We start from the raw sequence: 26,102 nt of genomic DNA, 5'->3' as shown, positions 1-26,102 counted from the left end.
TGTCAGCCTCCAATGAAATATGTTTCATAATTGTTGAAAGGACTAAGCATCCTTCTTTATCAGATTCCCTTGTAGTGCCACACTTATCAGTCCCGCCATGTTCCTGACAATCAGCCCAGGCCCCACTGACCAGTAACTCTTCCTGGAATCAAAGTGACTTTTGATTTGCACAGAGTATGCTCTGCAGCTCTCCTTCAGTGTGTGTGACTCATCCCAGCATTACACATCTACTTTTTGGGGGTCTGCAGGCCATGTGCTTCAAAAATGGAACCCACAGGCCTCCATGTTTTGTAACATCCGAAGTAACACACATGCAACCCAGTACACACACGCAAGTATCGAATGCTGTCCCAGCACACTCATACAGGCATCATACGCTGTCCAGCACTGCATACAGTCCATGCAAACCAAAGGTGAGGTAAGAACACAACTACAGAACTTTACATGAATGAGGCAGTAAGCCCCAATCTTGAGGCACAGGTAAAAAGGACTGTTGACATTACTGAATCTACTGAACGCGAAAATGGGTATGCTGCCGCCACCTTGATCATGTCACTTAATCCCAGGTAAGGGCAATAACCCCCCGCCGTCAACAAGGTAGTACTGGGTGTTTCAATTCCAGTCTAAACAGATTGCCTTAAACTAAGACAGGCATGGGTCATGGCACACATGCATGATTCGTGTTCACCAGCATCGGGACCCAAATATCATTGCATTTGTGCACTGTTGTCTCCATTCAGTGGACTTTTCCATCCCAGCAGTTACATATGTACAGTGTAAACATCTGGGCCAAAAATGAAAGCAATCAGTAAAAACTATAAATAAACCATCAATGAGTAATTTGGTTTTAAGCCCATTAAAATAAAGGTTTATTATAGAGACCAATTAATTTATATGGCAGTAGACAATAAAATACAATAGAATTTGTAAAAGTGCGTGATTGCTTCCGAAGAAGCGTCCCGGGGCTGGCGGCTCGATTGCGGAACAGACAAAGACCAGTCAAACCCCAGAACAAAAAATCTACACTTCAAAAAGAAAAGACCTGAGTAGGTTACGAATGAGTGGTTCAGAAAGAGTGAAGCTTAGGGTCATAGGCATGGAAATCCAGAGTTTGGCGGTTAAAAAGGGAAAGGAGAGGACTCCTCTTCTTCCCCTGCAAACCCTGGGAATACACAGAAGGTTTAGCACATTGGAGACCAGTGATGTACCCTGTTGGTAGGCAGGCAATATTCTTCTTAAATATAGAGAGTCTCATTGATCTCAGGCCCTATAGGCGAAGATTAGTGCTTTGAATTTAATGCAACTGGCATCAGGCAGCCACTGTAGACAGCATAAGGACGTCAATACAGATCATAGGGTCAGGATCTTCAACTTTGCAACATGCAGCAGAGTTTAGAATTTTCTCCAAGCAGTGTAGCAAATAGGATGGTAGGTCCAGACACAGGTTATTAGTTGGAAGTTACCAAGGCATGAATAATGGTCTTACAATTCTCCTCAGGAATCAGATGGAGCATCTTCCTGATAGATTTCAGCATAAGGAAACAGCTAGCTGGGATAGCTCTAACCTGTGGTTTGAGGTTAGAGTTGAATTTGAAGGCTAATTTCTTTTACTGCGAATTATGTAGCCTGGGGGATGCCCAGCACTGAAGGCCACCAGTTATACGTGTCTGGATGATTGTAATTCCAAAGAAGATTATTTCTGTTTTGTCAAAATTCACTGTAAGGCAATTATTATTAATCCCATTCACCACCGGCCCTCTTGCAACCCTTGAAGGCGTTCAAGGCTCCGACATCCTTCTATTGGAAAGAAAGCATCAGCTGAGTGTTGTCAGCATACAGGATCACCCCCACACCCCAAGCTTCAACAAGGTTTGCCAGGGAGGCCAGGTAGACATTAAAAAGATTTGGGCTCAGGGCAGAGCCCTGAGGCACCCCATAGTCAAGTGATTTGGCCAAAGACATGAAGGGGGGCGGGGGGAAGCTTGATATCTGTCTTCCAGACATAACTGGAGCCAGGCCCAGGCTGGCCCATGGACCCCACACTCCATAACCTTTCCAGAAGAATGGAGTGGTAGACCATGTTGAAGGCTGCCGACAGATCAAGAAAGACAACCTTAGCAGCTGCCTCTTGAACAAGATTGTGTTTAATGAATTCAGCAACCTCCAATAGGACTGATTCGGTGCTTTAGCCTGCACGAAAGCCAGAGTGCATGTTATGTAACAGGTGGTAATGCCCCAAGAAATGAGAGGGTTGTCGATTGACCCACTTCTCCTACATTTTGGCTGCAACAGGCAAAAGAGAAATTGGTCTGAAGATGCAATGCACCTTGAGGTTTGTCTTAGCTTTTTTCAGTCATGGTATTAGTAGGGTCTGTTTCTAGCTCTGCAGCACTATAGCTGCCTCCAAGGGTGCATTCATCAATTTATTGAGGATAGGAGATTGACCAACAGAGCAGCAACCTTAAGAATGTCCAGGGGGCATGGGTCAAGAGGCGACACAGACTTTCAGTTGGCCAATAAAATAAAATGGTGAGGTGTTTTAAAGTTTGACAGGTGAGCTGCCTTGCTACTGGTGTTGCAGAGGTGAAACATTGCTGAATGTCAAGGTCTCTAGTGCGGCTTTCGAGCTTCTTTATATGAGGCTGCTCCCATTGTTATGAAGGGAAGTGCCACATGGACAAAACTCAGGCAAGTTAATTTCACCTTGCACTGACAGCGCTGCCTTCACAAATGGGAGTACTGAATATATCACCAAATGGTTAAATATCATTGGCATCCTTAGATTTTTCTTCCAGCATGTGAAGTGCATTTTCAAGGCTTTCCATGCAAAGTCATCATTGATTACAAAATACCCTTGTAAAATGGTAACACCATTAAAAATATTGGCAGCGTGGTGTACCTAAATTGGATGGCTGTTCGGATTGTGGTTCTAGCAGCGTCATGACTACTCTAGGGTATTCTCTTTAAGCAAGCTGGTCGTGATCCTGGCTTTGGGAAGGCTAACTCCACCAGCCACAAATGGGACAGGAAAATATAGCAGGAAGAGAACTAGACTCTTGTAAAAAGATTTGGGAGAGTGCCAGTACTGCCTAACCTTAAATAAGGCACTAAATCTAGTTTACTAGAGTCTTTTTAATGTACCAGAACTACACTGGATTAAAGTGAAAGAAGGTATGGTGAAAAAAAACTCTCCTTTGGTCTGAGAACCATTTCGGGAATCGATGCAGGCAGTGTAAGAGGGCATTCCATGACAATTGGTCAGCATGATGAATGCTCATGAATAAAATATTGTGGGGGAAGGAAATGCTCAGGCAAGTGGGATAATTTGCCAGTGGGATATTCAACCCTCTCACTCACAGTCCAATAGGACATACCTCCTAATAGCAACAGTGCATGATAACACTTTTTGGTGCAGCTTGTGCTGTGCAACAATAGACATGCCTTTCTGGATTCATTCCTTCATCACTAGAGAGCAACAAGTCATTTAGGGGGTGCTGGAAATGCTGCCCAAAGAGTTCTCAGGTCTCTGTACCGCTCACTGGGCGCAGGTGCATCAACACAAGCTTGTCAGCACAGTAGCTCAAGGGAGCCTTTTCAAACAGAGGCAGAGTAGAAGCACACTGCCTCACATCTCAACACTCAATTTGTCCAAATGCTTCATGATAAATGCAGTGCATAATAACACTTACTTCAGTATCTGTCTGCAATTTTTCCCCCTTGTTGGTGCAGCCTGTGCTGCGTAACTTTAGACATGTGTTTCTGGGTTCATTCCTACAACAGTAGAGAGCAACAAGTCATTTTGGGTTGCAGGAAATGCTGCCAAAGTTATTAGCAACACAAAAAGGCATTTCCTATGGAAACAACATCCTAACTATAACTACCTAGTGTCGACTGCCACTGGGTAAAATAATTAAAAAAAATATATATATATATTCTCTTAAAAAACAAAGATTGAAATAAAGTTAGCTAGGTGAAATATTTGGTAGCAATGTAACGTTTTAAACTCTAAAAAGCACTGAAATTCACTATTTATGGTGGTAGTTACCTCAAGTTACTATAATTTGTACCCTATGGTAACTATAACTTGTGCCCCCACCATGCACAGATTTCTTATCAATAATTTAATTGCAAATGCTGTAGTGATATTATCAATGGTTCAGGTGTGGCCTAAAGGTCCACGCAAAAGTAGCCCTGTGGGGGGCACTATGATTGAGTAGGAAGTTAATTCTTCAAAAAAGAGAGGGAGCGACAAGTAATATAGAGAGGGACATGTAGGTCAGTATATGACAGAAGTTTATTTCAAAACAACAGTATTCAGGTGCTCAGGAGAGGAAAGGCGGGACGGGCCCTGCTGCTGCTGTACCCTGCGTTGAGTGTTGTCAATGCGATGTCTCTATTTTAATATCACCCTCACTTTGCATGTCACTCTTATTGTCACTTATTGTGTGAGCACCTGAATACTATTGTTTTGGAATAAACTTCTGTCATATATTATGACCTACATGTCCCTCTCTTTTTTGAAGAATTAACTTCCTACTCTCAATCATAGTGCCCCCCCACAGGGCTACTTTTGCATGGACCTTTAGGCCACACCTGAACCATTGTTTCCCAAAACAGCTTATCACCCCAGGTTCACATATTGGGGCACCCTTGTTCTCCTTATTACGTAGTGATATTATCAATCATGTCATAGAAGATGTCATGAGTGATGAAGCATGTGAGATTATTAGCAGGGCATGGTGAGGGCACAAGTTATAGTTACCTACCTTAGGACGCAAGTTATAGTTATTTGAGATAACTATATCTGTAACTGGCGCATATAAGTGGTTTTAAGTCTTCAAATCATTATGTTGCTACTGAACATTTCACCTAACTATAACGTTACTTTAACCTTTGTTTTTTTCAGTGAATTTCTAGATTTTTTAAAATGTATTCTTACATTACCATACATAAATCCAACCACCCGCAGTGCATGGCCTTTGGCCAGGCCCTGCAACCAAACCCCACATGAAGCCAATCCCAAACTGTGCACAGCCTTTGGCCGTGCGCAATGGGGGCTTGGCCATTAGTCCAGGCCTGCGGCCTGATCCTGTGCCTAACCCCTGCATGCAGCCTTCGGGCATGCACAGTTAGCCACAGGACCTCTGGTAAACCCCCTAAAGGCAGCCAACCCCACGCTGTGCAGGCCCTGTGGACAACTCCCTGCCAGGAGGCACATTTGCAGAGTGTTGGAGAAAGGGGGATTGGCCATTGAAACTATCTCAGCAAACCCACTGTGTGGGACTTACTGGAGGTAACGGGATTACTTGTTGGCCCCCAAGGACCCTCTGGTGAATATGAGACTACATCCCACAACTAGTAGTGTGCTGGGAGGTGTATTTGCAGAATGGTGGAGAAAGGGGGCGTGGCCTCTGATAACTTTTCAGCAATCCTGCTGTGTGGGACACACTGGAGTTAAAAGGAGGGTAGTTGGCCCCCAAGGACATCATTGGGGCCAACTACCCTTCTGTTACCTCTAATATGTCCATACAGCGGGATTGCTAAAAGGTCTTTGGAGGCCAAGCCTCCTTTCTCCACCACTCTGCAAACACAGCTCCTGGTGCACTACTGGTTGGAGAATGAGGTCCACTCTACTCCTGAAGAACCTTGAGGGCCTAGAAACCCTCCTGGCACCTCCTGTAAATCCTACACAGTGGAATTCCTGAGAACTGTTCAGAGGCCTGTCCCCTTTCTCCACCACTTTGCAAATGTGGCTACTACTTTAAAAATCATAGAAATTAACTGAAAAAAACAAAGGTTACAGGAACTTTATAGTTAGGCTGACATTTCACTCGTACAAATCAGAGAAATTAAGCAGTTATAGTTAGCTGGGCTAACTATAACTCATGCTCCCGCCGTGCACTGCTTACGACCGCACATATTACATCACTCATGACATGGTAAGTGACATCACTGAGGACATATATATATATGTGGGAGGAAGGCCACATAGCCCCCCTCCCCAAGCCAATTATGGCCCTGGGGAACCCATTCCCGGGGCCATATATATTTTAAAGGGGACCATCATTAGGCCCTGGGGAACCCATCCCCAAGTGCCTTATTTGTTTTAAAGAAGAGGGGAGCAGTGTATCCCCTTGCCCTAGCCTTATTAGGCCCTGCTGAACTCATCCTCAAGGGCTATTTTTTAAAGGAGAGGGGCTCTGGGGAATCCCATCTCCAAGGGCCTATATATTTTAAAGAAGAGTGGAGCCGTGAGGCCATCCTCCGCAAACCGTATTCAGCCCTAGGTACCCCATCCCCCCGGGGCCTACAACAATCAAAGGTGGGTGCCCCAGTGCTAACCCAGGGCACCCACTATACACTTGTTTAAGGCCGCAGGAGGAGTCCCAGGGCCCTGAGGCCCCTGCCAGCTCCCAGTATGCTGCAGGTGCGAGCACTGCTCCCGTCCACTGGGAGCAGCTATTTATGATGCTCCCTCTGGGTGGGAGAAATATTGTGTTCTGTTTACCTGCCTGCGTCAATGAGGGCAGGGAGAGAGATCAAAAGTCTGTCACCAGCCAGCAGGAGCATTTTTAAAGCTCTTGCTGGCTGGCCGCAGACTTTGTCTTTGATCCCATTTGGCAGGAGTTTAAAAATGCTCCCTCAAGTGAATGCAAACACAAGTTTCTCTGCCCGTGCTATGAGCACAGAAAAACTGCTGTGCTCCGGGGGTGAGCTCTCCAGAACACAGCAAGTGAGCTGGCCCTGGGAAATGGGGACTCTAGGGCCAATAAAGGGTCAGGGAGGGGGTGCTGCATGCACCTATCCCTTTTATTGAGTAACAGCGGTAGGGAATTGGATCCCCAGGGCCTTTTAAAGGCTCGGGAGGGGGGCCTTCTGCACCCCTCCCTTAAAATAGACTTTCGACTCCGGGCAATGGGTCTTGAGTCCTAAGATGGCTGCCACCACTTCTTGGTTGAGGTGGTGGCAGCCAATTAGGTCTTACTTTGAAATCTGTCCCTCCTCAAATCCTTTTTTTAACCTTCATTTCTCCAAATCTACTGAAGAGATTCACACCAAAACACAAGCAGCACTCTTTCTAGACCAAGATCTAGCTTTTTGTCATATGCGGTGTAAACCCATTCAACGGGACGGTGATGGTCCCCGGGGCACAGGAGGTCTGCTTTATATCATAATTAGCCAAGGGGAGGTGGTGGTCCGCCGGGAATTTTTAAGCCCCGGGAAGGGGGCCCGTGTTCCCCCTTAACTTCTAAAATAATGCCCCGAGAAGTGGCCCAACCGGGGCTAGAATGAAAACAAGCACAGGAGCCCACACTTGTTTTTTCTTGAACTCACTGTGCTATTCACTAATGTTTTGCGAAAATCGCCATTAAATTTACAAAACAAATGTTTTTTCATGCAACGAAGGGGTTCCAGGAGAACCCCAAGACCAGGGGTTGAAGGTGGCCAAACGTAACAGCTGTTTGGTTCAGTGAAAATGTACATGGGATATGCCCTTACACCCAAAAATCAATGTGTTTACCAGAATGTTTCAGTTTTCACTTTGTGTTCTTTGCTCACAATGCTCATGCCGAGCAGCGCACATCCAGTTTCACAGTTCCTGCAATATATTTTCTGTTCACACCTGTCTCCCATGGGTAAAAATGATGTGAAAAGCATATGCATATGCATAAGAAAAATAACAACTATGTAAAACACGATAATTTCATGATCAGGTGACAATGCGAGATTACCCAAGATTATGCTCGTGAAAAAGATGCCAGATCAAATAGATTTACATCAAAAGAACAACCAAGGGGTTAAAATGTATTAAGGACGATAACGAAATGTACACTTATTTAATTAGATTGTAATCTAATGTAAAATAATTGAGGATTAGGGCTTTGGTTAATTACTTACTTTCATTTACTTTCATTTATATTATTAAGGGTAAAGGAAAGAATAATCATTTAATTGAATATAGTAGAATTTATTTTGATTTTATCATGCCAATACACATGCAAGCATCCACGTTTAAGAAACCGCATCTCTTTTTAACACTATCTTCAATGACAGACACACTAGCATTGTTGATGTAGCCACTCCCAGTACCCAGAAAAAAATAAAGCAATATCTACATTTGTTGACCCCTGGAGTAGTCACTGGCAGCATGGTGCCCAGACCCTAGACTCATGTTCCTTCTCCAACATTATCACTAGCTGTAGCCATACCAGCATTAATGGCATTGACTGCTTGTAACAGGCTTCTCTATAGTCCACTATTAATCCAAACGTTAGCCAAAGAAGAGTTTTAAATATGGCAAACACCAGCACCCAAGATTAAGAGAAGTAACTGGAAGTGATCGACCTTTATGCAAAGTGATCAAGAATTGTCTTCCTTTTTAAAACTCAGTGATGTAATCATACCAGTACTCTATGTATTTAGTACATCTTTACATCAGGTAGTTTTGGAGTAGACCGCCTTTTGTGTTTAATTGCGCACGGTATGGTACAAAGTTCCCCCTACTGTATTTCCATTTGCTGATATATCCAGAATCATAAAACACATACTCAATTGAAAAATCATAAAACAAAGACAATACTGTCAAACACATTTAAGATTCTTTATTCGATCATTTATTTATTAAGAAGTTTTGTTAGGCGTTTTATGTTAACCTTTGGTGAGTTCAGAGCTCTGAAAGCGGTTACAAATGACAACTTAATGGTTGGAAGCTGAAGTCAAGGGAGTAGGCAAGGCAATCAACCATATCCAATGGTCTTAAATCACACCACAGCATCCAGTTCACTTGAAGGAAATCTAAATAATTCCATTTTCAAAAGTATTTTCTAGCAGTGGTAACTAGCTACAGATCTCAACTTTGGGCGAAGGGCGTTCTACAGCGTCTGGGTGAATACCGAGTGAAGATCTCTGGATCCGAGATAAAGAGGTGCCTTTTTTCAGGTGTGTAAGGTCTTTACACCATTATGCTTATGGATAATGCACAAGACCCTGAATATAAATCAAGCATCTACTTGAAGCCAATGGACTGATTTAAGGGGAGGAGGCGGGGGTGAACTATTGCTGTGACATTCTGCTTACCTGATACTGACGTTTTAAAAGCCTGGCAAAAAGATTCTCGTGGGGACCAGAATTCAGTGATATTACATTAGTGGAGGCACGCCAGGAGGACGGCTCTCATCAGCCCAAATCTGTTGTCAGTGTATGCAAAAGAATACATAAAAAGCATGATGCTTGAGGAATGCCACAAGACTTTGGCTGTGTGCATCTTTCAATTACTCCACTCCATACTCTTTGTCTGAATTTGGGTAGAAATGATTAGACTCAATGCAACGCTGGCCCATTTATACTTGCTCGATATCAAAACATTTCCAGCTACAGTGTATGGTTGCTGGAATTATAGAAGCAGAACGCCCCATGAGTATCAGAGCAGTGTTGTGGCTGTGATAAGGATTTCTTAATCAGATTAGGACCATCACTCATTCAGTACCCCTTGCAGGTCAGAAGCCAGACTGATGGTTGCGGAGAAAGTGATTTAGTGTTAGGCAAACTCACCCTGCCGCCCATTTTACCATACATTTATTGAGGAAGGAGAAGATGGAGACTGGCCTGCAACTGGCAAATATTTTCAGGACAGCAGGTGTTTTTATCAGAATGATGGTGATGCTGGTGCATTAGTTTGAGGAATGTCTTTCAGCAAAGGTCATTGGGAGCACTGGCTGCTTTTATTTTGATGGCCAGATTTGGAACTTCAGTCGTTCACAGAGTTATGAAAGACATGAAGCTAGTTTGCAATGGAGGTGGGGTGAATTGGAAGGATAGTGTTACATTTCAGGTGTTTGATTATGGATATGAGCTATTTTGAAAAGCTGTTCACTGTGTTGACGAGAACTGTAAGGTTTTCTTTTTACAGTATCTGGTTTGAAAGGTCTAAATAGAGCATGAAGCACAATTAATTGCTACTTTACCAGCTCAATTCATGTCCTCGTTTTACTAAATGGGGATTTATCAGAGAAACTGCATGTGATGACCCAACAGTGCACCCCAACATTAGTTTGTGTATTGTTCATTCAATCACTACTTAGATCATGGAGCAGTGATCCAAGAACTATGATAGATAGAATACTTCCATGCAATGGATTATTCCACCACTAAGTATCATCTACTATTTTCCATTTAGATTATGAAAACACCATTTTAAAAATGCAATAATTGTTATGGTAGGTAATGCTTCATGTGATATGCAACCATCATCAGATCCATGCATCATGTTGATACTGTGGTTATAGGTTGTTAGTTTTTTGCTGCCACCATCCAAGGCAGTCTTGATACATTGTCATAATACATATTGCTATTGGTGACTCCTACTCCATCCTTTTAATCATCACACAGTGTGCCTAAGTACAGATTTCAGGTAGAGGATGTCTGCTTTTAGCCTGGCATTGATTTATTTATTGTGGAATGTTGTAAAGTGCAGGGTGTTTGCTTTTATCCGCTCAGAAGTCTTGATAAAGTAAAATACAATTTGTTTAAGAGGGGATTTTGTAATTCTGTATTTCCAACCTATCTGAAATTGTTCGTTCACAGTCCTGTTGTGAGCTCATTTAAAAGCCATGGAAAAGGACGCACTTTCAAGGTTTCCTGACCTACAAGTAGTCTGGCTTAGATTTGAGGTGGGAGTCAAGATTGCTTCTGCCAGCATAACTGAGCTTAGTGTCCACCAGCGGTGTAGCATGGGTTGCCAGCGCCCGAGGCAAAATTTTAAAAGAAAGCATTGTGCCCCCTAACCAATGGACCATTAGCTCAGGAAGTGTTAACGATCCAATGGTTAGGGGATGCAATATTTTTTTTTTAAATGTGCACCCCTATGAACTTTGCAGCCGGGGTAACTGCCCCTGAACCCACACCCTCCCCCACCGCTCTGTCACTGGTGTGCACACTAGGATATACTCATTATTGATAATACACTGGATGATACTGATGGAGCAGGTAGTACAACATTTTGTATACCCCCCCATTCTGCATGTTTATATTAATCTGAATAATCAACTAAGAGTAATCTTATTAATGTGTTTGCAGTGAAAGACTTATCAATCATATTAACAAAAGAATTATACGTGGGAATTGCACTTTGCATGGCTAAACTAATTGTAAACTAACTTATGTACGCATACTAATAGTAGAAAATTAGAATATTGCATGATACATGTTGCTTTTGTGATGTAATTGTGATTTGTGCTTTATTGAGTGAGTATAAACGCTTTGGATGTTGCTTTCTCCTAGATAATTACTTACACATAAGGGTATTAGCGAGGGATTAACATTTTATTAGCCATTTCCATGTTTTAATTACGTTTTTATGTTTGTTTTGCTTAAGTTGCCCATTTCGGCCTAGTCAAAATGGCTGAACGAGACGTTGAACGTGACCGCCCCTGACAACACGTGGTTCTGGGTGAAATGCGCATGCGTCACCGCCAGCAACAGTGGCCTAGTTCTGACCCTGGGAGAAGATGTCCTAGTCAAGGTTACTCCGGGAACTTCGCCAACGACAAGACAATGGACAGTTTTGAAACCGGAACCAGCAAGTGTGATGACTTCATTTTGCAGACTCTATGAGAACTTTACCGTTCGACCCCAAGACGACGAATCAGAACTTTCTAAAACCCCAATCTTTATACTTTTTGACATTATTTTCATTATAAAAGTACGTAGGGAATTGAACTAAAAAAACTCTTCATTGACGAACTCGATTTTCCTGACGTTAATCTGACGGAGAGGACGGTGACACTGCTGGACAGCTGTTATCCTGAATCTTTGAGAGACTGAATTGCAGCCTAACTTTGATGAAATAAAGATTTTTCCTCGACCTGACTGACTTAGAGGACGACTATTAGCCAGATTAGGTAAATATGATGTTCTGCAATGCTGATGATGATTTCTAACCATCTTGCAATATTTCTTAGATAAAGAATATTTGATTAATTGACAAATGTGTTGTGTCGATTATTTGAAAAAGAGAATTAGGATAAAGAGTAGTGTATAGATAAATGAGTTTAGTCACTAAAACCATACTTAACAACTAAATGATTCATCTCCTTATGAGGGGAATATCTTAGGGTTGAAGTCATCGTATTTAGAGTTAGGTAAAGATATTCCTTTCATGTCAGCGTTTGGAAGCTTATTCCTCTAGGGAAGCAGATCAACTGAGGTTGAGTATTGGTGTTATGGGCCCCACCAATGAATGTATTTGAGAGAATTTACTATTGAGGTATTTGATCTGAGTCGAAAGGGGAATTTGATGTTCCACGCTGCAACAGTTTTTCTGGTAGCAGAATGATGGTGTTTATTGTTTTGGTTTGGTGATTTTTGCTTGTAAATAGCTTATTGATTATTGGTTATTGATATTGGTTTATGTACTAACACTCTATGTGAGTCGTGTTGAGTTATATGTTGTTTGCACGGCTTCTGGGATGGAGGAAGTCGGAAGTTTGTAACGGTTCCGTAGTAGAGCAGAGGTAAGCGCTGCTCTCGGGAAAGACGGAATTGTTGTTGCCCTGTAGGTACACAGGGAGAAACGTGTAACGATTGAAGTTGCACAACGCATTTTCTGGGTTCGATTCGGTGACATCGTCGTGTGTTGCCATTAGAGACATTTTCTGTGTGAGAGAAGTGTGTATGATAGCAAAGGTTACCTGTGAAATTTTGGTCTTAGGTACCAAGAGTCCAAATGGCATTCCGATAACGCTTATCACTGGAAAGGTAATAGGTATTCTCTGAGCTTGCTAGAAGGACAAAGTAGAGGGAAGCGCTGCTTTGTTAACGTATGTCATAATTCTGTAGTAGAACAGACTGTTCGCTGTTCTCAGTAAAGACAGGATTCTGTGTGAATGTACTACATTTTTCTGGTGTGAAAGTGTGTGAATGTAAAGGCATTCGGGTTAATTGTGAAACTCTAGTTTTATTTCTCAGGAGCACTGGGTCTCCAACTATGTGTCTTAATTCTGGAGAAACGGCTAGCTAATGCTTGTTAGAAGGGTAAGGTAGAGGGATGTGCTACTTTATCAACGGAAGTAACGATTCCGTAGTAGGGCAGAGGTAAGCGCTGCTCTCGTGAAAGACGGAAGTCTCGTGAGAAAGGTCTATTGCTATTCCTTGGTTAGCGAAGCGGACAATGGTGGTGTTTTTATGTTGTTACTAACAGAATTGTAGAATTCGAAACAAAAATTACCGAGAGGATTTTGTGAAGGAGGGATAGACAGGAGCAGGAGCTGCCGCAGCTGCTGCTGACGTCAGAACGACCGCGCTGGGATTGGACAGTCGGTCAGAAACGTAAAATGTTCCGGATTGGTGCGTTAGTGTGCGCCGAGCTAGGAGTGGAAAAATACAAGGTGACGTAGACGCTCCCTATCGGTGCGTTAGTGTGAGTTGCGCTGGGATTTGAGAATTGTGAAAGTGACGCAGACGCTCCGGATTGGTGCGTTAATGCGAGTCGTGCTACGATTGGACAGAATAGCGGCACAGTTGTAAGGAGAAACTAGTGATACACGAAAGAAAGGAAAATATATTACGATCCACCAGAAAAGGAGAAAAAGCCTTGGTTTGGTAGAATTAAGAAGTGGTTTAAGAAGGACAAACCAATTGTAACTAGGGAAGGACAGTTACTTCCTCCACCGAAAACCCCTGCATCCTTCATGGTTGCGAAATATGGATATCACACCTGTATTTGGTTAGATAACTGGGTCAAGTATACCAAAAAAGATGGAGTGTTGGCTTTCCCAGAGCATGGTTCATTTAATTTGGCTGTTTTGAGAAATTTGAGAGAGAAAATGATGAATTTAGAACCAAGACCTAGACCGACCCAATTTGAAGCATTGACGGAGTGGGAAGACGAGATGCATGAATGAGAAAGACAGAGAAATGGTAGAGGATATAGGTTCATGTTTGGCAGATCATACGGACATGAGACGCATGATGATCGAATGAGAAGGTGGCGGAATGCGAGTATGACTGAGGGTTTGTTTCCCGTAAGAACTGCAGGAGAGAATGAAGGAAGAAAGTGTGTAGGAAAAAGGCATAATGTGGCATCGAGAGGGTATGGAATGAATGAATCAGAGGATGATGTTCTTGATGGTATGTTCTATAAGAATCCACCTCCATATCGACCAGAACCAGAAATAGTAACGCCAAGTGCCCCAATGAAAGAAACAGTACGAATCATAAAATCGGAACCAGAGTTCCAAGATTTGGGAAGAAACAATTCTATTAGAGAGGTAGAAAAGAAGTCTGGAGGTAAAGTAAACAATGAAAATTCAGCAGAACTAGCGAAAACGACCCTAGAATTAACCGAGAAAATAAGAGAATTGACTAAGAATGTAGAAGCAGTAACCGTTCCAGTAACGATAGGTCCAGTAATGCCTATTTTTGATAAACAGAAAGATAGCAAACATTGTTTGACGGTCCCTTATAAAAGTAGTAAACCGGCTGAACAACCAAGAATGAGTCAGAGTGAGAACCCATGGAGACAGACAATGAGTATGATTGAACCAAATTTTTCAAATAACCCGTTTGTAGGTCAAAACTGTGCAGAAAAGGGTATGACGATAGTAGAGTCAATGTCAGAAACACAAAAGGATTTTGGACAAGGAACTGTAGAAAAGCCAGTAGGACCATCTACAGAGGAGTTGAGTGAATGGTTGAGAAGCTTGCAAAAGAAAGACAAAGAATCTCAGTCGATAGATGTGGCCAAACTACGAATGGTACTAGAAGAATTAATAGTAGGAACTATCCCTACGGAAAAATTGAAAACCTACCAAGATGAGGAGTTGTTATTTCTGTGTAAAAGCGTAACATGGAGAGCAAAAAGTCTCCATGAAAGATTAGAAGAAGTGGCAAATGAAATGGGTATTGATATTGAAAAGGTAAAAGCACTACAGAAACCCTATCGAGTAGATTTCACTGAAAAAGACATTGCAAATATGAATACCACAGGACGAATAGGTCAGATTAAAGAGATAATTATTTTGTTGAGAAAATGGGGAGATGTGGACAAATGGAAAAGCAGATGGTATCGTAAACGAGATGAAGTTTCAGACAAAACGTTTTCAGTTTACCCTGGGAGAGAGAAAGAGAAGGTTGTGACAGAATGCCCTATGAGAGAGATTCCAGGAGGAGGATATGTACATGTCCCATGGACTAGACAGGATATTTTGTCATTTACGAATGACTTCCCTCGACTACGTGAAAAACCCGTCGAGTGGTAAAGACAGGTGGATAGATTTGTAAAAGTATTGTGGATTGATCTAAATAGCTTGTTTGACATAATAGTACCAGCAGATTTATGGACAGAGTGTAAAATCATGATAGATTGGCCGACACAGGAATACCCAAGGGATCCTAAAACAGGGGCTCCAGACCCCGAGGTAATGAAGAAATATGAACAGGTTATGTCATTTTTGAAAAACAAGGTACCCCCCTAAAGAGACAGACTGGGAAAAAATTGACAGAACACATCAGGAAAGCAAAGAGTCAGTACATGCCTATTATGAGAGGTTGATTCTAGCCTTTAAACAATTCAGCGGAGATGAAAATCTAAGTGAAAAGGATTTGAGTCATTTTGTATACAGATTTGTATATGGTCTTCGTCCAGAAATTAGTGAGATGATAAAACAGCATACCGTAGATTGGCAAAATAAGAAAATAGACGAAGTACTGAGACATGCTAAATATTTCAGTGATGAAATTGAAGCAAAACAGCGGAAATTAAAAGAAAAGGCTATGTGGGCACAAGTATGAGTAGCAGAGACAGGAAGCTCAATTAGCAGAACAAGCTGGGTCAAGACAAAAATTTAATCCTGGGAAAAATAAAGGAAATATTGAGGAAGCTAAAAAGAAATTTCCAAGTCATAATTGCGGTAGGATAGGGCATTGGAAATCCGAGTGTAAATTTCCTCCAAGTACTAACAATGAAAATCCATCATTGTATCCACAGGTGCAGAATGAGGTGAGAGGTCAACAGCAACGACAACAGCAGGTTGTAACACAACAGAATCAGGTGCCAAAACCACATTTTCCACAGAACAAAAATTGCCAGAAGTATAGTAAAGAGAATGGATTCTACAACGAAGATCAGGTAAATAAGCTGCCACGCGCTAGCGCTGCTTCGCAGTATTGGCTGCAACGCGATGAAAGCGATTCAGAAGAGGGTTATTGACGGTGCCGAAGGGAGGAAGAGGAGTGCGTGCTTGGCGCAACTCTAGAAGTAGACCAGACAGGCCCATTTGTAGATGGAAAAGTTACTAATGAAAATATTACTCTCCTAGTTGATACTGGTGCTACTCGATCAACTGTTAGATCAGCTGATGTCAAGAATCTTCCTCTCTCGGATGAAACGATCCAAGTAGTTGATGTATCCAACAGACAGATTAAAACACACCTTACAGAACCAGTGAAAGTTAGTATAGGGAAATGTTCTGAAATGCACCGGTTCGTCATGTGCGACACCAGTCCTGTGAATTTGTTAGGTAGAGATGTATTGTGGAAGATGAACTGCACCATATTTTGTACTCCAGATGGAAGAGCCTTTGAAACACCAGATGATGATGTGCTGTACAAAATGACAATGGCAAACAGAGAGAAAGAGGTTACTGGAACCTCTGCTGTATTTAACCCTGACGAACTACCAAAAGAATTAAAACAATCTGTGAAAGCAGAAGTGTGGGATTTCACAGGAGAAGACGTAGGACTGATGAGAAATGTAGATCCAGTCAAAATAACTGTAAAAGAAGGAGTAAGTTACCCAAATGTCCCACAATATAAATTGACACCTGAAATAATTGAAGAATTTACTCCTGTGATTGAGAAAATGATGAAACAAGGAATTTTGAGGGAAATAATGAGTAGCCCATGTAATTAACCAATAATGGGACTGAAGAAGCCTAGTGGGAAGTTCAGGATAGTGCAAGATCTCCGAAAGATAAACAAAATTGTTGTACCATGGTGTCCCATTGTACCGAATCCATCTGTGATTTTATATCAGATCCCTCATGACGCAGAATGGTATACAGTGATTGATCTGTGCCATGCTTTCTTTTCTATCCCATTACACCATGACAGTCAGCAGATTTTAGCATTTAAGTTTGGTGAGCGTATTTTGGCGTGGTGCCGAATCCCACAGGGGTATACAGAAAGCCCCTCAATATTTAATCAGCTATTGAAGAAGTCTTTGAAAAGTCTAGAAATGCCTGAAAACTCTGTATTAGTCCAATACATTGATGACCTGCTTGTGGCATCGACAACTCGTGAAGCTTGTGAGGTAGACACAGTAGCCTTGCTGAATCATTTGGCAGATGGAGGACTAAAAGTGTCACCATCAAAATTACAATTTTGTAAAAAGGAAGTACAATATTTAGGACATAACATTGAGAAAGGACACAGGAAAATAACTATAGACAGAATCAGGATCATAAAGAGAATGAGTCCACCAATGACCCAAAGAGAAGTGAGAATGTTTCTGGGAATGGTTGGATATTGTCGTCAGTGGATAAGCAATTTTTCCTTGATTGCAAAACCTTTGGTACGTTTGACAAGAAGTGATGTGAGAGATCCAATTGATTTGAACAAAGAGGAGTTGACAGTATTCAAGAGATTGAGAGAAGGATTGTGTGAATCACCTGCATTAGGTATGACTGATTATGACAAAGAATATGAGTTGTATTGCAGTGAGAGAAATGGATGTGCACTCTCTGTTCTAGTACAGAAGCATGGAAAACTGAGGAAACCAAATGCGTATTTTTCATCCATGTTGGACCCAGTAGCTGTAGCCCTTCCTGGGTGTTTCAAAGCAGTAGCTGCTACACGTCGAAGTTTGGAACAGAGTGAGGGAATTGTGATGGGATATCCTGTGAAAGTGTTTGTACCTCATGATGTGGCGATCCTTTTAACAAGGAGTCATACTCAGTATATGACGCACAGCCGACTGACTAAGTATGAAAAGGTCATTTTGGGTGCAACAAATGTGAGTCTTGTGAGATGTGTGAATGTGAATCCTTCAATGCTGTTGCCAGACGTAGAAAATGTGGAAGTAAGAGACGAAGCAGATCATGACTGTTTGGATGTACTTGATTTTTGTACAAAACCACCACCTGACATAAAAGATGAACCTTTACCAGAAAGGGATTATGTCATGTTTGATGATGGATCCTGTTTGAGGACAGATGATGGAGTGCTGAGTGCAGCATATGCGGTATGTACAGTTGCAGCAGTGATGGAAGCATCCTATTTGAAAGGAGTAAGATCAGCCCAAGTAGCTGAACTTGTTGCCCTGACCAGAGCATGTAAGATTGGGGAAAGTGGGAGAGTGACTGTGATAACTGATAGCCAGTACGGCTATGGGGTAGTCCACGACTTCGGCCAAATATGGCTGCAGAGAGGTTTCCTAACCTCGAGTGGAACTCCCATTAAGAATGCTGAAGTGGTTGGAAAGTTGCTTGAGGCGATACAGCTGCCTAGGCAATTGGCTGTGGTAAAATGTGCTGCTCATAGTCGCAGTGGTGATTACATTGCCACTGGTAACAAATTCGCAAACGATATGGCGCAATACTGTGCATGAAATCAGAATTCAATCAATCGGGCAAAGGAAAAGGAATTGATTTCTTGTTTCCCAATGTTTACTAACACGGTGGGAACATGGGAAGAAGTAAGACAATTGCAGGAAGAAGCAGGAGAGGAGGAAATAAAACAGTGGGTAAAAACAGGATGTGCACCAAGAGAGAAGTATCATGTGTGGGTCTATCGAGATGGAAGACCAGTTATGCCTGATAGCATGATGTCTGCCATGGCACGGATGTATCATGGACAGGGACATATAGGGAGAGACGCCATGATTAGGTCTTTTAAGCAGACTTGGTACAATGCAAAATTCAGACTTGTAGCAGAAAGTCTTTGTCAGAGATGCCTAATTTGTCAGCAATACAATCCAGGAAGAAAGACAGTAGTGAGTCTAGGGACAATAGGTGGAGAAGGAGGGCCTTTTACCAGAATGCAAGTGGATTTCATTGAGATGCCTCCTTGTAACAGGTTGAGGTATGTTTTGGTTATGGTATGCCTATTCTCCAGGTGGGTAGAAGCGTTCCCAACAAGAAGAAATGATGGAATGACAGTGGCAAAATTACTCTTGAGGGAATTTATCCCTAGATTTGGGTTCCCAGTGACAATTGAATCAGACAGAGGAGGTCATTTTTATAATGAGATCATAAAACTGATTTGTGAAGCATTGAATGTAAGACAAAAACTGCATTGTGCCTATCGACCAGAGGCTTCTGGTGTAGTAGAACAAATGAATGGTACTATCAAAAACAGAATAGGGAAAATGTGTTTAGCCACAGGTATGAAATGGCCCGATGTCTTGCCTCTAGTACTCATGACTATTAGATCAATTCCAGACAGAACTACTGGTTTGAGTCCGCCTGAAATCATCATGGGACGTGCCATGCGCCATGTGTTTATACCAGTCAACAAGCTGATGACTATAACTGATGACATGGTGTTGGAATACTGTAAAAGCCTGGCTGACGCAGTTCATTCTGTGTTTCATCAGGTTGGAGCGGATGCCACCACTCTTGAAAAGAAGCCAGCCCATGATTTATGCCCAGGGGACTGTGTAAGGATAAAAGTACACAGAAGAAGAAACTGTTTGGTTCCCAGATTGGGAAAACCAAGACAAGTCATCTTGACCACAACAACAGCTGTGAAGTGTGCTGAATTGAAGAACTGGATCCATGCAAGTCATACTTTGAGAATTCCAAATCCAGTTGACAGCAAAGAAAAGGAGTATTTTGATGAATCAGAAGCCAGTACTGAGTCGGATGACGGAGAGCCGAAAGACAAAGAAAACCCTGAAAGGGGGGAAACAGAGCCGAATTTAACTTTGGTCCCCAGAAGTAATTCCCTGAGGAGAAGGTTACAGATTTCTGATACCAGTTCAGACTCAGAGACAGAACAAAGAGCACACTCTTCCAAGAAAGAACAAGGGAAGAACAAAGAAAAGGACAGTGGAGAGACGATAAAAGAAATTCATGAGAAGGAAGTGCCAGATGAAAGATTGAGAGAAATTCCACCTCAAACAACACCATTAGATGGACAGGTGCCAGATAAAGAGAGAGAGGGAAAGATTATTGCGGGAGCCCCCCGAGGAGGTGTAGGGAACTTCAACATTCAGTTAGAAGCATGGACAAGTAGTCAGCAGGAAGATTGCGTGTCGGAGATTCGAGGAGGGACAGAAGTAGGGAAAACAAAAGAAGTGGTGGAAAAATAAATTGTTGAAGGTAAAAAGCAAGTTGAAACAGAGTCAGAGGAAAGCGAAGATGAAATACCAGAAGGCCGAGTTCTGAGAAAGAGAGCTTGGAGGACTGAGAAGAATGATAAAGGGAATAAATTGAAAAGAGCGGCCAAGGACAAGGTTTGGCCGAATAAAATAAAAAGACTGAGATATCGACTGACACGTGTAAATTCGCCAAGAGCTGAACAGGTGAATGAAGTAACGAGTCAAGAAAAATCGAAAGGAGAAGAAACAACAGTGGTTAAAGAAAGCAAAAGAACAAGGAAACCTAACCAGAAGTATAAATCACCGGAATGGACATATGTGGCCCTGCCTGAAGTGAAAGAAGAGGCGGATAGCCAAGGAAATCCAGAGGTGGTTGTACCGGAAGTGGTTGGGGAAGACGAAGAATCGGAAATCCTGAGAGTTATCTTGTCCGATATTGGAGAAGAAGCGGATGTTCAGGACAACCTGTATGCTGAAAATGAAGCAAAGGGGAAAGATGATGAGATGCCAAACTGAATGAGACAAGAAAATTACTGATGGAAAGACAATAAAATACTGAAAAAGACAAAAACTGGTAGAACCACGTAGGTGCTTAGAGCCTTGGGTTAGAAACTAGTTGTGAAGTAGAAGAGGCTAAGTCAAAAGACACGGCTCATTTAAGTTAAGATGGCAAACATAGAAAGTAGCAAAAGTAGATGTACCTTCTTTAGAAGATGATGCAAAATGTGTTGTTGTTGTACAGGATTATTAATGCTTCTTTGGAGTATACTCGCTCTACTAATTTCATTTAAAGTTACTATAGCTACATTAGCAGGACATAGTGATAACATAACTAATATAGGGAAAATTCAAAAGGTAGTTCCGACTAGAATAGATACAAATTATTTGCATAAAGACAGGTCTATAACAGATTTTTCTAATAATGTGTTTTCAAAATTGTTGTATGAATATGTAAAAACAATGGACGTAAGGGATTGCTACGTATGTATGCAATTACCTGCATCTGTATCTGAAGGAGGGACTTATCATCACCTTCCAGTAACATATGGAATAACATGTAGTGTAATAGCTAGTTTATTTTATCAAACAGGTAAATTAGAGTATTATTTTTCAGATGTAGATACTATATTTTCACAAATACCAGCAATTAACAAACTAAACAAGGTAAAACCTGCAAAGGTATTAGGTGAATTTTTCTTAGAGACTCAAGAACTAACATTAGAATATATATTTAGAAATAACTTGACTTGCAGTTTAAAGAAAGAGGAGAAGACATTTTTAGATATGGTTGAAGAAAGGAGATTGAAAATGCAAAGAAAGGCTTCAGAAGGAAAAGTGGAGAAAACAGTTTGGGATGTAGAAATGGAAAAACACTTGAAAGGGGAAACGAGTCCAACTATGGCTTTAGATTGGCCTCAGAAAGGGATGTTGTGTATAAGAAGGAATCAAACAGCGTATGATAATTATTTTGTAGGGAATAGTGAGTGCCATGATACATACCAAATCATGGGAGGATGGGAATTTAAAGGTGGAAGAGATCCAGTCTTTCCAGGACTGTATTTCATTTGTGGGAACAGGGCATATTATCGTTTGCCAGACCATTGGTATGGCACATATTATGTTGGCCTGGTTTTTCCAAAGATTTTTCATATGGATAGAGGAGAAGCTGGTGTACATAGTTTAGGTAGTTATTTAGCACGTAGTAAGAGAGAATCTTGGACTGAAATTGTGGGTGACATTTTTGGAGCACTGATACCCGCAGTGGGAATATCTCTGAATGCAAACAAAATTAGAAGACTTTTAACAGTAGTGGATCGCTTGTCAACAAGCACCGCTGGAGGATTCTTATTGGTAAATACTGAAATGGTTGCCATGCGTGCTATGGTAATGCAAAATGTGTGTGTAAGCTGAATCATAGAAACTTACAGCGAGAAACTGAGAACCCAGAGAGAAACTGAGAAACAAGGAAGAGCGTCAAGAGAACTACTGAGAAATTAAGGAGAAGTTTATAAGGGTTTGGGGCCTGCAGAGATGTCTTTGCTCTGGTGATTGCACCACCAGTGTTCTAAAACATCTAACAGCCTTCACTCCAGGGCATTGGTTCAAGCGTTCACATTTGGACTCTTCCAGTGGTGTGGAACTGTCTCTGTATCTGGCTGCTGTCTCAATAATATTAGTTTGGTGGATTTATTTAGGCAGAAGTTGAAAATAATCGGCAGTGCTTTGTTTTTGTGACCTGTCAAAGCAGATGAGAGAATGATCCGTGTGGCGTTTTCATTAACTTATCTCAAGGGACAGGTTTTATTTCAGGCATATGGAAGAGTGCATTAGCAGAGACAATGTTAATTGTATTGGCCTGGCATTATAACAGCCGCAAGAATTTCAAGTTATTGGCACCATAAATGTACCTATTTTCTACAAGCGAGGATGAGGAACGGCAGATCTTGCACTACTCGTTCTTGCGAGGGGACGTTTCTAGCCGTGCGGTGGTGCACTTATATGGAAAATTTAGTTTTTTAGGTAATTCCAGGACTGTGTTGAAATGTGTACACCTTGGCAGTTGAGTTCACATTCAAATCAACTCACCACAATGTCTCAGCTCAAGTGCTCTGCCCGAGTGTTGGAACATGGCTGGTAGCCCTTTCCACACTTCTAAGTATGCTTCACTTCAATTGTATGTGGAATTAATTTGTGCTGGAGGGCTGTTCTGTGAGTTCTCCAGCCGTGCGCCATCTCACGGAACAGGTTTCCCTTATGCACGTCATCGCACTGACCGACGGCACCATCTTTGTACTGGTACATGCAATTGTCTTGTTGTTGGAGCACCGACCTGTGTGTTTTCATGCAGTATGTCATTGCACTTATTGGGTGGCACCATCTTCTAATGAGGGCTTTGGTGAGTGAATCGTACAGTATTGTGGAACTGTGCCTTTCTGATACCATGAAAGAATTAACTCGAGAGGTGACCTGGTTGATTTTTCAATTTCTCCATTTTCGAACTTCTACACTGAATCAATACAGTCTTACTGCTGTCGGCTTTGGGTGAGAGTGTCTGCTTGACACTGTTTCAAGGACTACTTTATTCTTCTGGATACCCCACCCTACTCGAGGAAATTATGGCAAAGATTCTCAAGGTGCTTGTGATTTGTGAGGGACTTTGGGTGAGGATTAGCTCACCGAGGTGGATGATTAGTCCCCTGCATTAGAGTGAATGTTTAATGATGATTTATTTTCAAATGTTCAATGCTTTACTGCTTGGTTTTGCCATTTTGCCATGATTTTCTCCTGGCAAGTTTCACAGAGTGCTTTGTTTTTTATATAGCTGTGTTAGTTGTATAGGTGTTTGAGAGCAATGACCATGCGTGGATTGAGTTGAGTGAGTCAGGGGTTTGAGATCTAGAGGTGATCTTGAGTTTTACTGGGGACTAGTGTCATAGATATAGATTCAACTTGGGCGTTTGTTCCCTTAGAGTGTTTGTGGTTTAAGTTTTGTTCCATCCTTACTATGGGTTAGGGTAAAGGGCAGTGTATAAGCCAAATTACTTGAGATGTCAGTGTTGTTCCACCCTTACTATGGGTTAAGTTGAAGGGCAGTGTTTTAGCCAAGCGTCTGTGTTTGAAGTGTTGTTCCACCCTTACTTTGGGTTAGGGTGAAGGACTGTGAATAAGCCAAATGACTGGTGTTGTAGTTGTTGTTCCACCCTTCCTGCGGGGTAAGGGTGAAGGGCTTGGTTAAGCCAAATGACTAGAGTTTGTAGTGTGAAGTTTTTGTTCAACCCTTCTTACGCGGTAAGGGTGAAGGGCCGGGTTAAGTCAAATACTTGTGTTTGTAGTGTGGAGTTTTTGTTCTACCCTTCTTACGGGGTAAGGGTTGAAGTTTGCTGTTCCACCCTTCCTACGGGATAAGGGTGAGGGGCAGAGTGTATGCCAAGGTGTTTCACCTTTCTCTATTTATTTATTTTTCATTCGCAATAGGCAGTTCTCTACTGTGCCTCCTGTGGCTGGTTCCCTGTGTGCTGTCTTTTATGCCAGCCTGGCCAGCTGGCATGTTTGTGGCAATTAGGATTTGGTAGAGGATTTGTGGTGGTAGAGTGTATGCTGTTTTATGGTTAGAAAGGAAGAAGATGAGTGTATTCTTATTATCTGTTTATCTTTATTTTCTTTATTTGATGTGGTAACATTCTCATGGTCCTTTACAATGAATATGTAAGGACATGTTGCTTATTCATTTATGCATCATGTGTGCAATATGTTCCACCTGTTACTTCCATGCTTTTTATGTAATGACATGTTGCCTATTCAGTTATGCATCATGTTGCTTATTCAGTTATGCATCATGTGTGAAATGTTTTCCACTTATTATTTCCATGCACCTTTATACCTGTATTTTCTTTATTTGCTGTGGTAGTAAACATGGCCCTTAATATGTAATGAACGAAAGTTGGGAAAACCCACTTTGTACCTCACACAGTGAACAGTCGAGGTACAAAGTGGGTTTTCCCAACTTTCGTTCTTGACATATACATATCCGCAGTGACAGCAGACACAGTACCTCAGCACCCTTTCTCAATAGTATATAATAATTCAGATAAGTACAAAACAGGAGTGAACCTTCAATTATTATTACCTTAATATGTAATGACATGTTGTTTATTCAGTTATGCATCATGTGTGCAATGTTTTCCACCTGTTATTTCTATGTATATGTATTGCATCTGTTTGGCTATAAAGTAAACATGCGTGCAAGAGTTTCTAATGTTATGCTTTGTAAAGAAGGGACATGTGTTATACCTGATGCTCAGCCAGTGTGACTGGGGTGTGGAATGTTGGTGTGTGGTGATGCTGTGGAATGATGGATAAGTGAGAGAGTCAGTTGGAGAATGGGCTGAGCAGCAGGAAGGCTGCTCCTGGTGGGGCTCTTGATCTTGACTACTTAATAAATCATCTTCTTTGATTACAATAAACCATCAAGTGAGGCCACAGGACACATATGAAAAAGAATTTAAGAACAAGAGCAGCCCAGTAATCTTCATATCAGTTAGTGAAACACACAGTCTTAATAGGATTTCTAAACTTAGGTCATCCTCAACAGGCTGTAAGTTCTTAGCTTGCACAAAAGACCCAAGAAAGCCCTGCTGCCCTTTATGGCGACCTGAATTCCTAAATATAAAAATGGCAATCACTAGATGTAAGTGTTCTTGGTATGAAGCAAGGTATGCTGGGAAATTTCCACAAATAAACGCTATGGGCCAAAAAACAATATTTAAATTGAACACATAAACAATCGTCAATAGTCAATAGCTCTGGCTTTAATGTGCCAAGGCATTTAAAGACAGACTGTCACAAATGTTTATATGTGTTGCGTACACGAATGCTACGATAACGAAGTGTACTTTCTGGGTGTAAAAAAGTCCCTCAGGTATACCAATGTTAGCACTTCCTGGAAGGTGGAATGATACACCAAATAGTCAATAGCATGAGGTGAAAAATAATACTCCTCTGGGTGGAGGCAAAGTCCACTCGAAGAATATTCTGAAAAATTGGTAACAATGGGGCAGATTTACAAGCCCCTTGCACCACTTTTGCGTTATTTTTAACATGGGAAAAGTGACGTAAAAGTGGCGCAAGGGGCTTGTAAATCTGCCCCAATATGTATTGCAGAAAGGTGCATTTTCAAGTCAGACCTAAAAATGGTCCAGCCACAGATTTGCAGTGCTTTCAAGTCCCAGAAAATGCAACATTTCAGATTAGCAAATACATGTGATGGAGTGAGGGAGAGCTACTC

At 41.8% G+C, this 26,102-nt stretch overlaps 1 protein-coding gene across 10 annotated transcripts in view; it reads right to left on the bottom strand.

Annotated features, from left to right (window-relative positions):
* MYT1L (myelin transcription factor 1 like) overlaps positions 1-26,102 on the bottom strand; it is a 1,127,044-nt gene that overhangs the window by 186,115 nt on the left and 914,827 nt on the right. The window lies entirely within an intron of this gene.

This window comes from Triturus cristatus, chromosome 6 (genome assembly GCF_964204655.1).
Source record: "Triturus cristatus chromosome 6, aTriCri1.1, whole genome shotgun sequence".
Classification (NCBI taxonomy): Eukaryota; Metazoa; Chordata; class Amphibia; order Caudata; family Salamandridae; genus Triturus; species Triturus cristatus.
The sequence above is the reverse complement of the archived record's forward strand: the minus strand, read 5'-3'. Positions and strand labels throughout refer to the sequence as shown.